This window comes from Parasteatoda tepidariorum, chromosome 1, assembly GCF_982258835.1.
Source record: "Parasteatoda tepidariorum strain Cologne lab strain chromosome 1, Ptep-v5.0, whole genome shotgun sequence".
In the NCBI taxonomy this organism is placed as follows: Eukaryota; Metazoa; Arthropoda; class Arachnida; order Araneae; family Theridiidae; genus Parasteatoda; species Parasteatoda tepidariorum.
In genome coordinates this window covers 123,337,370-123,351,676 of record NC_141755.1, presented here as the reverse complement: position 1 = coordinate 123,351,676, position 14,307 = coordinate 123,337,370, and the positions used below count along the sequence as shown (strand labels likewise).

The 14,307-nt window shown below is 28.3% G+C and overlaps 1 protein-coding gene across 16 annotated transcripts in view; it reads left to right on the top strand.

The window, feature by feature from the left end:
• The window catches only part of LOC147816867 (uncharacterized), a 58,830-nt gene extending 48,713 nt beyond the window's left edge, over positions 1–10,117 (top strand). For all 16 annotated transcript variants that reach the window (XM_087152228.1, XM_087152216.1, XM_087152244.1 and 13 more), the window contains 2 exons: positions 822–919; positions 6,353–10,117. The gene's annotated coding sequence lies outside the window, so the exon portion shown is untranslated. The remainder of the gene's footprint in view (positions 1–821; positions 920–6,352) is intronic.
• Positions 10,118–14,307: the final 4,190 nt, after the last annotated feature.

Here is a 14,307-nt window from a genome sequence, read left to right as displayed (position 1 = left end):
ATAATTTGAGTAAAAGGGTTTTGGACAAAGGGGTTTTAGACAGGACGGTTTTAACCGTAGATTAATCCATTCTGTCCTAAACCTTGCCAACCCTGATTCATTAGCATCCTTTTTTTATACATAGGTAGTTTTGTATTTTCAAGAATCGTAAGAATAAGCAAAGCACCAATATCCCTTAGTCATTGTATTTGAACACTTTCATTTATTATTTATTATCTGAAGAAGTAACCAACACTGTATATTACTTATAGCATTTGAAAAGTTAATTCTGAGTACAATGTTATTTATTAATCTTGTTTCTTTTCTATTTTTGAAATTAAAAAAGCTTAAATATGTACACTTTTTATTATAAATTATATATGTTTGTGTGACTCGAGAAATGAATTTTAAAATATATGTGAATTCACTCCTATATTTTAAAATTTTTATTCTCTTTACCTGAAATTATTCCTGAATAATTTTTTTTGTAGCACTGATTCCAGCTAATTGGTTATTATTGGTAATTTTTCAGACATTAAAATTAACTAATATATCTTTCTATATTTGTACCATCTGTGAATATTTAGTGAAAAGTTTTTAATATTAAATTTTTGCATTAGGTAATTGTGGGATTAATAGTTATCTGTATTAATTATTTATCGATGAATTTTCTGCTAACAGTTTCAAAATTAAGACTTTTGCGTGGTTCAGTTTTATATATTTTTTAATTGGTATGCAATATTTAAAGTATATATTCTATCTGCATTTTTTTCAAGTTTAAAGAACCATTTGCTTACAATGTTTATAAATAATACACTAATTATTTATTTTATGTGTTTTAGTTTTTGTCCTGTTGATACCAAATTCATCACTTGCTCTGATGATGGCGCTATAAGGATTTGGGATTTTTTAATATGTGTTAAAGAAAAAATTCTGAGAAGTATTATGTCAATTTCATTTTTTTTCTGTTTACTGTATGTTTTTTTTTATTTAAAAGCCTTAGAATGTTTCATCCTTCAAGAATAGAGGTTCACTTTTTCTCTCCAAAACAATTTATAAATGTTTATTTTAATATGAAATTAATAAAAATGGCTTTTATCTGGGTAAGGATTGTCTAAAGTAGTTTCGAATTTAAACTTCATTCATCCAAAATTACAATTAATTACATGCCAACACAAATAGGAAAAACCTAATTTTTTACTATGAACTAAATGAAGGAATACATATTTTAAAAATACTCCAATTTTAAGGTACTTTATAATAGAATACTCCAATTTTAGGGTATGTTATAAAAGTTGTGCAGAATTTTCATTCTCTTTTCTTTCATATTTTTCAGTGGAAACGAATATTTTCATAGTTCGAATTTGTTTTTGCCAAGAAAATTAAATTAAAGTTAACAAAGTGTGGAACTGTTGTGGTTAGAACACCTGTTGAAGTTCACCTGTAAAGATAAATTTTTCACACCATAAAACGTCAGAAACTACTAATTTTTATTTTGTGAAACAAAAATATTTTCCAATTATTTTAATTATCTAGGTAAAACCAGTTTCCTCATCATATGATAATAAATATACCGTTTTGTCTCAAAAATCGTTTTTCAAACTTTTTAAAAACATGAGGAAACATTTATCAAATTCATGATTTAAAATCAACAATTATTTGAATGAAAAATATATTTTTAGTTACTGATCTTTATGTTGTTATTAATGCTGTAAAATTTATAGCTTAGAATAAACAAAAATATATAAATACTTTGCTATTTCTAAATATGAAAATAACAAGAAATCTTGACACAAAAATCTACTTAAATTCAAAATTCTATTGACAAGCGACCAGATTTGATGTATTATCAACAAATTGTGAATTTTCGAATAGGCATGAGAAAAATTGCCCTCCTGTTCTGTAGCTTCCAACACTTTCTCTCTAATTCAAAGAAAAGGTTATGTAATAAATAAGATTGATTGATTTTTGTAGTTACTACAACTATCTTATTACAAATGTAATTAATTTGCATTGCAACTATTTTTTTTAATGTAGTGATTACAAACCACTTTCGTAATAAAATCCTTTTTTATTTCCTTTTAGTGGATGGATTTTGTTGGAAGATCCAATTTACACTTGTATTCGAAATTTTAAAGAATATTCGGATAGGAAGAAACAAATTAGTTAAAATAGTGTAGAATAATAACTAGCTTATTGAAACATGGGAATTTTTAAAAAAAATATTTAATTCTTGGTTAGAGGTAATTTGACATTTTTTTAAACAATCTAAAACAATATTATCACTCTAAATTAGAAAACAATCCAAACCATTCTGACAAATTTCTATTTCAATATTCAACTTTGATGCCTTATTCTGCCTTTCTTAAAATTAATTTTTTATTTCAATTTCTTTTGCCTTATTCTAGAAAATTACCAAATATTTGGATTCAAATTTTTTGATTTTCTATATAAGTACTTTTATATCAAGGGTTGTAGAGCGAAATATATTCTACTGAGGGTATTATGTAAGACTTGTATTAATCATATTCGAAAAGTTAGCAACATTTGAACTGCTAAATGAGGGATGCTCAACCTGAGATCCGTGGGTCACATGTGGCTCCTGAAGTCTCGTGACCCACGCAGCACCTAAGCAAAAGAAAACTAATATAATTTTTTGAAGGAAAATATTATGTCTTTTAATTATGCCTTTGAGGTTTTGATGATCTAATTTAATGTAGTTTTTTGATGGCTTATTTTTTTCTTTTTGGTAAATGCTTTAAATTTCCCAAGTCTTAAAAGTTTTAATATTTTTATTTATGACATAATTACGATGCTTCAATTTATTTTTCTATCGTTTTTTTTTCTTTGCACACTTTTTGGCTCTGAAAATCCTGATATTTTCGATATATATTAATAAGACGTTCGAAAACTTAATTTTTTTTTTCCTTTATCATTCTTTCATCAATTATTGCTCCGCTTTTACTCTATCAGTTTCATCACAAATCTAAGTAATTTTTTTGGATTGTTGTCAGTTGGTTGTTCTAGTTTAGAACTTGAAAGTATTGACATGTTAGGTTATTTTAAAATCTACTTTTGTTTTTCAATTTTCATCATGGTTGATTTATTAAAACAAATTATTTTTACATAGCTGCCAACTCTACTGAATTTTCCAGTAGACTACTAGTTTTTGTCATTTTCTCCGGGTCTACTGGTTTAATTAAAATTCTCCTGGTTTTTCATCAATTTTGAAAATTCCCTAAAAGTAAGTTTCCTAAAAAAATTCGTATTGAAATAGAATTTTTGCACAGATTATTGCTTGCTTGAATATTTAAATATGCGTTACTAATACATAAGCGAGTCTCATTTATAAAAAACAGTCTGAAAAATGTTTTTGTTCTAAAATTTTGAGTCTTTGTAGAATTTCCTTTTTAAATTAATTAATAAAATCTTTTAGCTGTCTTTGATGAAATAAATGCTTATTACTTTTCAAAATTATGAGTAAATATAATACATAACATTTCAAGTTAATTTAATCTTAATCATAACTGGAAAACATTGCAGTTTTTTCAGTTGTGATGAATATAAAATGCAAAAAATATGACGTGCAAAATATTTAGTACATTTTGCAACAATTATCCTGAAATTTGTGGTATTTTGTAAAATCTACTGGATTTTTACTTATCTATGTTGGCAGCTATGTTGTTAGATAAATTAATTATCATGAATTAATTATTAAGAACAAAATGTTTTATTTTTTATTTTTATGTTTTATTTTTTAAAAACTTATTGGGATGGCCTTAGCCTGTCATAGGCTGTAGTGCCCAAGAAGAAGAAGAAAGGATTATTTTACAAATTCAAGTGATCGTCCATTTCGTTATGTTAGCAAGTGTTCTTCATAAAGCTAAAATGATTGTTTATTTAGGAACCAAAATGTTCTGCGTGTTTGTGGGAAATATTGACATTTAAGAAGAAGTAAACAATGATGAACGAGAATGGATTGTGGGGGTTGGTGAGCGGAGCGAGCAGGGGTTGTAGCCTTCTAGTAAGATGAGAGTAAACAAACAAAAATAAAAAAATGCAATTAAATTTGTATGCATTTTTATGGGAATTCCAGTTATAATGGCAATTTTTATGTCTTTGATATAATGATATCTTGTAATTTATGATGTTTTTGTCCAATCTGACAGCCTCACATCATATCAAGGTCCTACTGTATGTATAAAATATTTTTCTTGATAACTTATGGAGATAATTTATAATAAATCTGAGTACATCATTGTACAAATTACATCATTGCTTTGTTACAAGTGTCTTGATTATTCAAGTTCTAAATTTCTTTGTTTTGTCTATCATTAGAGAGAATAGTTATGACTGTGCATATTAATGGACAAATAAAAAGTTTAAGATTTCACATTCAAAATAGGGAACCCACTTCTAGTGTAAAGAAATTTGGATGTATTGTTTCCTGAAGATCAATATTTTTCAAAGTCTATTGGAATCTACTGGAAAACAATAATACTATATTATTTGTTTTCTTATCATGATGCTTTAATATATGTTAATTTTAGGTGTTGCTAGCCTAGCCCTGTTCATCATGGTGTGTAACGTTTTTAAAAAGTGCTTATTTTTGTCTTTTGGAAAAGGACTTTTTTTTCTTTACCCTGTCAATTTTTCCCACCTATTATGCAAAACTTAGTTTTCTCACTCACGCTTTTCACATTGTTCTATGCAACGTTTTCGCAATTCATTCAACCACAATCCCACCATTGGTCCATAGTATCCATGTTTGAAGAAATACTTGTGAGTTCGTATGACCGTCTACTCAGCTGAGTTCGGTGAGATTATTGCTCTATCATGTGCTCCATTTTGCAAGATATTCTCAGACTTCATTTTCCACTCCCTGATATTGAACCAAAAATTCTCTTTATTAAAGAAGAGTTTTTTGTCAAAAACTATTTATTTTATCATGATTTTTCATTTTGTTAATGTAAATAGTGCTTGAAAATATTTTTTGAGAGCTTTAAAAGTTCTTCAGGGGTGTTTGTGCTCCGGGGAAACCCCGGAATTCCGGGGATTTTGAACTTCGATACCCGGAGATTCCGGGGATCGTCGTTCAAAAGGAAGTAGGAATAATAATTAATAATTTATTTTGATCTGGGTAATTTTGTTTGCTTTGAAAGCTACAGGGCTTCAAGTGCTGCGCATTTTGCGTCAAACCGGTGTATTTGCGCAGTACTGCGCAGAAACGGCATTTTATGTTAAATTTGCGCCGAATCTGCGCCAAAGATTTTTCGGGGACCAACTAAACATTGCCAAATTTCAATAGAATAAGAAATTTTTTTTTCTCTTGTTGATTTCATCGTTATTGAAGTGCCATCGTCTTCGTCAATGGCAAGCTAATGGCCTTCTTGCGCTATTCTATTTATAGATTAGTTCCATGATCTTTGAATTATCTAGGGGAAAATCCACTAAGTACATATTTTCATGTTGATCCTCAGAACAGTCAAGAATCACAAAGCTTCAAACTTTCCATTTCCCTTTTATTCATTTCATTTAATAAAGATAAGAATTAATTGAGTTTCATAACGTAAATTTTTTATCTGAGGTACCATCCACTAATTGCATATTGTTTTTAAACAATTATTTTACTTTATTACTATTTTTTACTAATATTTTTTTTTTTACTTATTACATTTTATTGTTGTATTATTACCGTCAAAACTTTCAGTGCTCTTATTTTATTTTAGGAAATAACTTAATAATATTTAGAGACAAGATTTTAAATAAGTATGAAGAGAGGGGGTTTCAATATTTTAAATGCAGCAAAAAATCTTATGTTTTTAAGATTTTTCATTCAAAAATACTTTAATTTATCTTTTAATGATTTGATTTAAAGCAATTAATGTAAAAAAATTTAATTGTCACAGATTTGTTAAATATTATGAGTGTAGTGACAATATAAAAATTTACTTCTGACAAATTTTTTTTAGCTTCAATACTCATTGTATTTACCCTAAAAGAAAGACAAGCCCACAAACATCAGATAATAAAAAAAAGCAGCAAAAATTAGATAATTTTTTTTAAGAATTAATTCAGGTAATTTAAAATATTTACATACAATGTAGTAGTTTATATTTTTGAAAATTGATGGTTATTAATTTTGCAAAAAAAGTAATTCATTGAACTTTTATAATTAGGTCATTCAATACTTCATAATTGTAATTTTTCATTTCCCCCCCCTCTCGAAACTCCAAAATGTCGGTAGTAAGTTCGTAAAATTTTCAGGGGATTTTTTGGGGTCCCACAAACACCCCTGAGTTCTTAAAAGGTGCTTATTTTTTGTTTTAAGATTTGACTACTAACCTTGTTTATGAAATCTTTACCTTTACAGTTTGAGTACAACTCTCAACCTGAGTTTTTGCGGTACAACAGTAAAGTTCGCACCATTGAAGGAACCATTCCTCAATTTCACAAGACTGATATTGTAAAGCATGTTAGCTTAAGACGCAATCCATCACTTGTAAGACAATGAACCAGGGAAGAAGAATTATTAAAATAATTATTTTAATTGCTCTCAGTGTTCAACCGTAATTTTTGTTTGTTGTATAATTATATGCATAACAAGTTTTCATTGTATAGTTTTTTAATATTGTATAATTATGTCGCCTGGCTAACCGTGGGAGGTTTTCATGGTTTTCCTCTACATGTAAATTAAATGCAGGTTAGTTCCACCAAAAAGTTCTCCTTAAAGCAAATTTCTCCCAATACTTGATCCAGGAGTTCCCTTGTCTTCTGGATTGGGTTCAAAATTACAAGAGCTGAACACGAGTAGTCGTTAACCCAAAATTGAAACGGTTTGTAAATTCACTGTTATTTTATTTCTTCAATGTTGGTAGGTATGCATTGAAAAACTACTTATTTAGAAAATATTTAGCATGATGAACATAATTAATTTTTTCCTTGTTTCATTAGTCTTTAAATTAAGTGTTACAGACAGTTCAATTTACTGGTTTGGAATGACATCTAGTGTAGGTCTGAATTTGTTTTGGTGTCTGCACAAGCTAAAAATGAATATAATAGAAATTTAATTTTCCACTCAATTTTAGTAATAAAATCTCCTGACTTTTCCAGAATTTTCATTAAAATTTCAATTAAATTCTGTATTACACTTTTGTTATAAAAGGCAATATTTTGTCAGAAATAAAATATACTTTTGTTCAATTAGCAATGAAACTTATTTCTTGATAGAAGATTTGCAAAATATTAAGTTTTGTAAAAAATAAGAGTATTTTTAACTAATTTGAAACAGGAAACTGTTTAACAAAAAATATTTTTCACAAATTAGTATTCCAATATTAATATTTCTAAAAAAATTTAATCATAGCAAAATTTTTACACAGAATAATAAAAATATATGTTAGACATTGAGCCTCATTGGTTATTTATTGTTATAATCAATTTTAAAATTGATTATTTTTCAGGTTTGTCTGAAGCTTTTTTCAAGTTTTGGCCTTAAACGAATCTTAAAAATAATAATAACTAGCCGACGAGTTTCAAAGTGAATAACTTTCACAAAAAAATAAATAGTTAGTAAAATCTTAGTTGCTACATGGTTAAACCTTTTTTTTGGATTATAACTGAAATTATATCATTAATTTGTAAAAACTACTTTTTGTTTAAAAATTTGTTTTAAATTTCTTCTTCAATCTAACAATATTTTCAGTTCTAATACTATGTTTTTAAGCTTTCTGCATAAGTTAAATTTAGCTTTTAAACCGATGACTTACATCTTTAATAATAGGTTTATTGATGAACTATGTTACTTTGAGTTTTAATTTTTTCAGATTTTGTGCTTAAAATCGTGCTTTGATCTGCAATTTATATACTTGTGTATTTTAAAATCTACATGGTAAACCATCAACTGAAATGTCATTTTTTACAAGAATAATATGTGATGTATGTTTGATCAAAAAGTAATTTATTATATAAAAAATTATATATCTGATGAGATCTTGCCTCATATTGTGATTTTAACAATGTGAACAGTCCCCAATTCATTCAGATTAGCAGGGCTTTTGTGTAATTTCTTTGATTACAATTGTTACAGAATATGCTGTTTCTTACACATGTTCCTCCATATTAAAAGCTGTAGTACGATCAGCTGCCACAAGAGTTTGAGATCGACGTTGGTTGAGGTTTTGTCCTTATGGTGATCAGTGGAGATCAAAAATGAATATTTATTGTACTCTTTGTTGAACCACATTTTGTAATATTTATTTCATGCATTTTAAACGTAAGTGCTCGTAAATATCATTTACTCGAGACTTTATATCAAGTTATATCACGTGTTTGAAATTGTTGATAATATTTTTACTATTTGTTTGATAATTTCAGATTTTTTCCTCCTTTCCAAACAGTATTTCCTGTTAAATAATATCAATGCATTTATTCAAGTCTCATTTTTTCAATATTTTTGTTTTTATCAAGGAATAGTTATGGGGAAAAAATGTTTTTTTGCATAGTAACACAGAGTGCATAGCATTTTTAAGAAAGGCTTAAAGGTGCTTGTTTTTGATTTACATTTTTTAAAAGCATTTAAAGGTGCTTTTTGTATTCGAAGTTAGTAAAAAGTGCTTAATTTTCTAATTTTTAAAAAGAAATTTTTTCTTTGCCATATCGAATGTCACTCTAAATTTCAGAAAATGCATGATTTTCCCAATTTTCTCTGTAATATTTATCAGAAACTAGTTATTTTATCATGATTATTTAAAGTTTTTGACAATATTTCTAAATTTTATTGATTTTATGTTTATAAATTAAGAACTTTAAACGATAGAAGAAAATGTTTTTTTATTGCATAGATCCTGATTACGATTTTTTTTTGGAGAGTAATTGGAAATATTTTTTGGGTACTTAAAAAGTACTTAAAAGGTGCTTATTTTTTGTTGAAAAATCTGGTCACCCTGTAACATAAAAAACTTCAAAAACACGTTTTTCAAATCACGGATTAAAATTTAATAAAAAATGCAATTTAAAAGAAGTATACGTTAAATAAAAAAAAATTCTTTTATTAGTTTCAAAATTAGGTTAGCTATTAACTCCCAAAAGAAGTAATTTCATACTATGAGCCCATTAAAAAATTTAAAATTTAGTTTAAAATTGTAAATTAAATATTTTTAAAATTAGATTTTAATATTTTTGATTGAAGTATCGCTAATTTTAAATGCAACTAAATGTCATTTAAAAAATGTTAATTTGAATACAACTCCAGCATTTTAAAAATTCTGCAGTTATTGAATTAATCAATCAAGTTTTTTGTCTTTATAATATTTAAAAGTCCTAAAAATTCTGAAATAAGAAAGCGGGTGGAATTTATAAGATACTTCAATCATTTAGTAGAATTATTTGTGAATAGTTTCACACTTCAACAAATCACAAATTTTTACAATTTGAAATTGTCTATTAATTCTTAATAGATTAGACAAAAGAGCGGAATTTCTTGGATCTATAGAAAAGTGATTTATTAAAACTTTTTAAAAGTTTTGTTGGAAAAATTACAATGTTGATAGGCAATTCTGAAACTAAATTGGCATGAATTTGTTACTTTTCAATCAGTCATATTGAGATATATTCCTGAATAAAAATATTATGAACATTATTATATTTGAAAGTATTGGTGCATTTTTGTAAGAAATTTTTTTTTAAAAGTATGTATAATTAAATAAAAATTGTAATACAATATATATATATATTTCCAAAAATGTACAATTTAACATAACATTAAAATTTCTTTATACGTATTAATTTAATTATTTTCAAATATTACCTGTTAGTTTGAAAAAAATGATGTATTGAAATATGATACTGAACTTTTTAATTTTTTTAAGGGAAGGCTGTAAGACATTCTGAATTCGTAAAATACTTTTTATATCGAAGTTTTAGTATGTTAAACTCCATTAAAAAAGTATGTTCACCATTCATTCAAGTTCTTTGTTTCATCTGTAAATTTTTCAATTTGATCTGTAGTGTTGACATTTAATGTTAAAAACATATATTTTTTTTAAATATTTTTGAATACTTTGTTTTAAGTATACTTGTATTTTTTGTATGTGCGGACATGTAAATATTTTTTTAATAAAATTGTTTTTTGAAAATAGTTAAGTTTATTTTTTTATTTGTTATACCATGAAATTACAGTGTATTGACATATGAAAAAGAAAAAATTTTGAAATTAATAAAAATGAAATTGGTAATACTTAATGCTCTGAGCATGAGCTTTTAAGCTGTCAGTTTTTCCCCCAACAAAAAACTGTTCCCCCCCCCATGTTATTCTATGGGAGAGTAGTGCAAAGCAGGAAGATAAGAGTGCAGGTGGCTCCAGGGCCCAACTTAATTTAATTGGGGCCCGGGGCAAAAGCTTCTTTAGGGGCCCCTTTTGCTTTACTACTTCAGTAATGAAGAACCGAACTTCATGGAGGTATTTAGTTTTTCACCTCATTATAGGTAACAAACTACTATACTACTTTTATTTTACAAAACAAAGTAGCACTTGACACTTCAAACTGCGAATAAAAGTAGTAACAACAGTAGTTTCACAACTTGTAGTGCTCTAATTCCGACCACTAAGTTCAATGTTCCAAGGATTTAAACTATGATTTGTATGCAACCTATTAAGAAAGTTCATATATTAATTGCACTTAGCTCGCATTGCATTCAGGAGCAGTGTTTGAACCTGTTTCGCCACTAAAAATTTAACGAGTGCAAGTAATTATAATTTACGATAAAAATTGTAATCGTGTCTTTAAATCACGAATATGATTTTATTTTATGTCCGGTGTTGAAAAGCCGACCCATGTTTGGATTTGCGTCTATCAATGTTCTATTCCTTGTTTTTTAATTTCGAACCCAGCCCAGAAGACAAAGAAACTTCTAGATCGAAAATTGGGATAAACTAGAAGAAATTTTTGATAGAATTTTATATGAAGAGAAAAACCATGAGAATCTCGAACGGAGCCTTAATGGCAAAGGAATTCTAACCTTTGATTTAATTTTAATTGTAAATTATAATAATATTCGTTTTACTTACAATTATTTATTCTGATCGTCTCTTATACTAACCAGAATATCAGGTTGGCCTATACTTATGCAAATCCGGAACCCCCTCTAGAGACGAAAAAAAAATGTGCATTTTTGGGTTATTTATTAAAACTTTATAAAAATCAGAATTTTTTTTTACTCCATCTACTATATGGAATAAGCAATTAATATTCCAAAATATTAAGTAAAGGGACCGGGATAGCCTGGTTGGTAGGGAACTGGACCCATGTCCAAGAGGTCGTGGGTTCGATTCCCCGTCTGCCGAAGACTCCCCGTGTTGTTAATGGTGACTGGTGCACGTTAAATCTGTCGGGTCGCAAAGTCCTCCATGTTCCCAAAGCAAATCAATGCCCTGGGGGTACTAATCCAGGGGTTTCCTTGTCTTTTGGATTCGTTCAAGAATACAAGGCTACTGAGTAGAACATTAGTAGTCGTAAACCCAAATTGGGTTTACGACTACTAATGTTCTACTCAGTAGCCACAGTGCAGACGTGACATATCCTCTGTGTTAGACTGATCAATGGTTAGAGTTCCCTTGCTGTCAGGCTAACCGTGGGAGGTACTCGTGGTCTTCCTCTCTATGTAACGCAAATGCGTGTTAGTTCCATCAAAAAGTCCTCCATGAAGGCAAATTTCTCCCAATACTTGATCCAGGAGTTCCCTTGTCTTCTGGATTGGGTTCAAAACGACAAGGATACGGAGTTGAACATCAGTAGTCGTAAACCCATAAAATTGGGTCGGCTGTTCAAAGACGGTTACAAAAATAAATATTAAGTTAATTCTTTTCAAAGAAAGAAAAAGTTATAATAGCTTCTTTTTATGAATACTGTAAGTTTTCTTTTTTGTCATTTGTACTTTATAAACAAAGTAATCGATTCTGTCTATTCTTTCTTTGAGGCGTGAGGTATTAAAAAAAGCAGACCGGTAAAAGGAAGAGCATGATAAAATTTTTAAAAAAGGGAGGGGGAAACAATTCTTTGCCTCAAAGACACGTGATATAAATTAAACGACGAATTGAATATTCTAAATTCGAAAATATCGTGATTCATTTTAAAATCTTTTAATGCGAACGAAATGTAAACGCATTTTCTTCTCGCGAAGATAATTTTTTTTTAAAACTATCAGACTTAGTTTATCATTGAAAACATAAACCACAAAATGATTTTGTAAACCCCGTTTTCATTTAAAGATTAAAAATTAGCAAAATATAAAATGCTTTACATTTTGTTAATTGCTAACACTAATTTCAAAGCAATTTTAAAAACAATTCTTACACTTATCAATGAAGCTCGTTAAATCTAAGATAATTTGAGAAGAAAAATACTTTTTAATAATTATTTGTTATTTTCTATTATTTATGGCAAAATTTAAATTACAAAATAAATTTTTTTAAGTGACAAAATACAAAATTAGAATGAAATCTGCAGAGTAGTTCACAGTAAATCAAATTTAAAGTATACGACTTTTTTAAATTGGATAACTCAGAAACCATTTAACCGATTTCGTTCAAATTTTGTCAAATTTTTTTGTTTTGTTAAAAAAGTTACATGCTTTGAAAAGACGTAAAAACTTACACACCATACAGTTAAAAAAATTGACTATTATTGAGCAAAATAATAAATAATGAAAAAAAAATTAAGCTTTTTGGAAAATCATATCTTATAATTGTGTGAAAAAATGTTTTGGTGAACTTGATAAGTCCACGAAATACGGAAAAAGTAAAATTAACATTAAGGGACCCAAACGTAAGACAAAATTATAGGGAGCTTAATTTCCACAAATATGGCTACTTTTGTGGTCAAAAATCTTTCAGCTTTACAATCACTTTTGTGGTTTCAGCTATTATTCCCACTTTCCCAAAGAAAAATAATTATTTTTATTCATATAACACTTTAATTACGTTGAAATATCGAAAATTAAATTTAAAAAAATAAAATACGGTAAATAGAAAAAAAAATTTAAAATTTATCCGTGAGCAGGACCGAACCCCTGACCACCGAATCTACAACTTCTTTATCCAGGGCGCTAACAACCACTATACGACTCACACGTTGCTACCACGAATATATATCTTTAAGAACTTCCTTCTGGTTAATTAACGAAATCTATTTTGGCTCATTATGTGCCCCCTAATTAGCGTATAAAAATTCTCTTTGGTACGATTGTTTGGTATATAAAACTCTAATTTCTGGCAGAGTTTGAAAATTATAAGCTAATATTGAAGGGAGTTACGGAGTGAGTCGTGTGCGTAGCTCCGGAGTCGAAATTTATCCGTTTTTCAGCCATTATTCCCTCTTTCCCAAAGAAAAATAATTATTTTAATACATATAACCCTTTAATCACGGTGAAATATCGAAAAATAAATTTTAAAAAAATAAATACAGTAAACAGAAAAAAAAATTAAAAATTAACCCGTGACCAGGACCGCACCCCAGACCACCGAATCTACAACTTCATTGCATATGGCGCTAACAACCACAACACGACTCACACGCTGCTACCACGAATATATAGCCTAAAGAACTTTCTTCCGGTTAATTAACGAAATCTAATTTGGCTCATTATGTGCCCCCTAATTAGTGTATAAAAATTCTCTTTGGTACGATTGTTTGGTATATAAAACTCTAAATTCTGGCAGAGTTTGAAAATTATAAGTTAATATTAAAGGGAGTTACGGAGTGAGTCGGGTGCGTAGCTCCGGAGTCGAAATTTATCCGTCTTTCAGCCATTATTCCCTCTCTCCCAAAGAAAAATAATTATTTTTATAGATATAACACTTTAATCACGTTGAAATATCGAAAAATAAATTTTAAAAAATTAAATACAGTAAATAGAAAAAAAAATTAAAAATTTACCCGTGACCAGGACCGAACCCCTGACCACCGAGGCAACTAACTTCTTTAGCCATGGCGCTAACAACCACACCACGACTCACACGTTGCTTTCACGAATATATAGCTTAAAGAACTTCCTTCCGGTTAATTAACGAAATCTATTTTGGCTCATTATGTGCCCCCTAATTAGCGTATAAAAATTCTCTTTGGTACGATTGTTTGGTATATAAAACTCTAATTTCTGGCAGAGTTTGAAAATTATAAGTTAATATTAAAGGGCGTTGCGGAGTGAGTCGTGTGCGTATCCCCGGAGTCGAAATTTATTCGCTTTTCAGCTATTTATCCCTCTTTCCCAAAGAAAAAAAAATATTTTTATACATATAACACTTTAATCACGTTGAAATATCGAAAAATA